This window comes from Nuphar pumila, chromosome 2 (genome assembly GCF_984573655.1).
Source record: "Nuphar pumila chromosome 2, dmNupPumi1.hap1.1, whole genome shotgun sequence".
NCBI classification, from domain to species: Eukaryota; Viridiplantae; Streptophyta; class Magnoliopsida; order Nymphaeales; family Nymphaeaceae; genus Nuphar; species Nuphar pumila.
Window position 1 is genome coordinate 134,315,639 of NC_143250.1, and position 4,051 is coordinate 134,319,689.

The 4,051-nt window shown below is 43.3% G+C and overlaps 1 pseudogene across 1 annotated transcript; it reads left to right on the forward strand.

Annotated features, from left to right (window-relative positions):
• Positions 1–2,296: 2,296 nt before the first annotated feature.
• LOC149847186 (NDR1/HIN1-like protein 12 pseudogene) lies at positions 2,297–3,308 on the forward strand (annotated as a pseudogene). The gene has a single exon (XR_016430363.1). The product of XR_016430363.1 is annotated as an NDR1/HIN1-like protein 12 pseudogene (transcript).
• The last annotated feature ends 743 nt before the right edge of the window (positions 3,309–4,051 follow it).

Below are 4,051 nucleotides of genomic sequence, written 5' to 3' on the forward strand. Positions count from 1 at the left end.
ACATCATACTTGGATGAGTTTATCTGATCTGTAGGTATTATGACAAAAATACATCAATGATATAATAAACACCGTAGTATACTCTAGCAGACACAATGATAACTACCTTTGTATACTCTGAGGTGCAATCAAGAGAAAAAGAATCATTCTAACACTGCTAACTATTTGACCTTAGTAATTGTCATATACATATTAGATAATTTCAATGATTATGATATCTACTTGATTTTTATGTTGTGATATTTATTGTTAATTGTTGTAATATATGTGAATAGTTAATTTTAATGTGTTGTAATATATGTAAATAATTACTTTTCTTATGCATCAATTCTCTTTTCACATGAATGTTAGACTAATAGCATAATATGACATCAATGGTAGGTTTTCTTTGTTACCTAACATCTTTGTACTTGGTTTATTTCATATCAAAGATCCAGGTCAGTCAAACTTGCGTACCAGAAGCATGATAGTTATGATAAACGTGAAGGGTCTGTTATTCCCCATAAATTCTTAGATGCCAAGTTGGCCAGTGCTAAGGTGAACCGTTCATCTATAAATGGATGGGCATGGTAATTTGAATCTTTTTTTTTATTGGAAACCCATTTTATGCCTATCACTATGACACGTAAGCCCTAGCTTTTTTACTTGTTGGGTGACCTTTTACTGCCCACTCCAAGTCCAAGGACAGAGAGGACAAATTATAGAAATGCTTTTGTAATCCACCACATCCAACGAAGCAAAGATGGATTGGATAAGGGCAAACACATGGCCGCCCATCTGCTCAATAATATTTATCATTATTTGATCGTCAGTTCAAAACGTCACGTTTATAATAAGGAACAACATAACCCCAAATCTAGATCTCTCTCATGGTCGTTCATGGATATTAATAACTAGAACAGAAATTACTAACTGGATAACCATAAAGTGTCCTTCACGAATCCCAAGGGCGGCTATCACCTAGCTTGACCATCGAAACAAAAAAACAAGAAGCTGTCCTTGACTAAAAAACCGTCCAGAATCTAAAGTTATCCGGATATTTGAAGCCTTGCTGTAGATCTTAATGATTCGGGATAGTGGAATATCTCAGAAGTTCTGGATTTTTAGCAGCAGGCATACATTGAATACCTGTTATTTTGAAAAAGAAAAATGAGAGGCCACTTTTTTATGCAGCTCCACTACCATCTCAACATTTCTGGAGATGGACAACGCAGCCATCTTAAGGAATGCCAAGATGGATGGTTTTCAGGCGGGTCGCTGCATGGCCACCCATGCAGCCATGCTGCATATAATGTGAAGTCTTACCATAAACGTAAAGGCCCAGAGTTTTCTCCGTAGAAGAACTTAGCGGCAGAGAAACTCGAGGATTGCTTGTCTTAAGATGATTGAATTGGAATGACTTGGGAGACTGAATTGGCTTAGTAGTTCTTTTTCTTTTCTTTTTTTATATTTTTTAAATAATTTGGTTGAATGGAAATGACTGGCTTCGATTCGATTCCGACCGATTCAGATTTTCTTTAACATTGCTCACCACCAAATTTACTGTGGTGCCTATTAAATAAACTACAAGTCCACTTCCCTCTCAACCCGATCGAGGGCTATTTTCGTCCTTTGACCAAAACCCAGTAGTGCACTCAGTGTAGTCTACATCAGACAAAATGACAAAAACAACCCTTGTTTCTTTCCCTGAAATCCTATGCCAAAACGCTATTGGGCGATCCCTTGTGTGGCTCACCCAAAATCATATTAGTTGTCATGTTAATCGGTAAGGTGGTGTTTTTTTTTTATTGCATGGCAAGCAGTGTTTCGTAGGTTGCTGTTGTCCGTACTGTACGCAGACGCGTTGGACACCTTGAACACGGTTTCTCACGCCTTCAGCGAGTGAGACACTTTTGAGGTGTTTGGCGGTATGTCCCACTCTTCTTCGTAAAACAAGGGAGCAGATCAGGTCCAGGGAGCCTTGGAGTCCGTCCATCATGGTGGTGATGAACGACACACACAGCCGCTAACTGTGTTCCATGTCTGGAACGAATTTCAGCCATTTATTTTCAAAAAACTGATGTCCCCACACCGTTCATCTAGAAGGCCAATAACAGAGAAAAGAAAAAAGAAAAAACTTGCGGGGCCCATTTAGGTGGCAACCACCATATTTTGTTTGGGTTTTGGGTGCTGATCATGATGGAGGGCATCCAATGCATCTTGGTGAGTTTTCTGTCCAAGGTCCATGGACCCGATCCTCTCTCATGCAATAGTGGTGTTTAGGATATATTAGAGGAAAGCTAAAAGAAAATTAAAAAATAAAATAAAATTAAAACACTCGGCACTCACCCAGAATGCCACCATCTATTAAAATCTGAATCCCCATTCCCTACTACCAACGATCGCGACTCTTTATCATCAATCAACCGCTCCTCCTCCACCACCACCACCACCACCACCATGTCGACCAAGGACTGCGGAAACCACGACGACGGCCGGGCGAAGCTGTACCGTCGGCTCTTCGCTGGCCTGTTGGGCTTCATCATCCTCGTGCTCTTCATCATCCTGGTAATCTGGCTGGTGCTCCGGCCCTCCAAGCCTGCCTTCGTGCTGGAGGACGCCTCCATCCTCCAGTTCAACGTCACCGCCCCAAACCTCATGACCTCCACCATGCAGGTCACCGTCGCCTCCCGCAACCCCAACGGCCGGATCGGCATCTACTACGACCGCCTCGAGGTCTACGCCACCTACATGAACCAGCAGATCACCCTGCGCACCATCCTTCCCCCGACCTACGAAGGCCACGACGACATCAACGTCTGGTCCCCCTTCCTCAACGGCTATAACGTGCCCGTCGCCCCTTACCTCGCCGCATCCATCGGCCAGGCCCAGTCCTACGGGGTCGGCGAGTTCTCCATCCGTATAGACGGCAGGCTCCGCTGGAAGGTCGGCAGTTGGACCTCCGGCCGCTACCACGTCCACGTCGAGTGCGACGCCCACCTCTCCTTCGCCGGTCCGAGCCCCCGCACCGTCTTCCCTACATCGCAGTGCTACACCGACGTTTGACAGCCGTCCATCTTTCCCAGATCGCTTCGCTCTCGGCCGTAAGTTCCTGTTATACAGATCTTTTCTGTAAGACTACTTATTTTGGTCAATGGAAATGAAGGCAGCCGGTGGTGGTAAGGAAATGTGGTACAAGATAAGAGAACAGCTTGTGTGTAATTTGTATAGTATTATCTTTGTTTTCTGTGATTTTCGGGAAGAAAGGAAAAAAGGGACTATCTGTATTGATTCTGAATTATGATGATTATTGATATTTTGGGGTTGAATTTCCAGTTGTTTTTTCTCTTTCTTTTTTTTCTGTCCAGAGGGGTTTTTGGATTATATGGAAAATGGGGATAAGTTGCCGATCTTCATTTGCGGTACAGATCGCAATTTCTAACTTTATCCAACTTTTTCTGAATAAGTGGGCTCTTTCCTTTCTAGGATTATCTTGATTGTATGGTACATGCCCTAAGTTTCCATTTTATTGACGGATTTATCTCTCTCTCTCTCTCTCAGTTGAATTCTGTGTGAATTGGAAAATGGGAACCAGAAAAGTTCCAGTTGTGGCGTTGCTGTTTTTCTTACCCAAACACAAGGGTTCCTTTTGGGAAATGAAATATAATAATATAGACTCCCGCACATGCACGGCTCTCGGTTTCAGAATTTTCACTCTTTCCAAAACCTCTAGAGTTGGTGAGTTTGTGTGGAACTGGCACCGTGAGCAGAATTTAACCATCCTCAGATGGAATCAGATCAGGTCATTTTGAAAAAATGACTGTGCTGCTCATCCGAACATCGCAGCCATCCGAGCCACCTTTCCGGATGAATGCCACGTCTCACCAAGTGTTTCGGTTTACGGCGTCAAGTTTGTTTTTTAATATAAAATAAATAAATAAAAGCCAAGTCATACGGACCCAAAAACGGGCCTCCTTCCGGGTCTCTCTCTCTCCTCTTTACCCCTCTCTCTCTCTCTCTCTCTCTCTCTCTCTCTCTCCCTTCGCCTTCCTCTTCCCTTACCCTTCTTTCT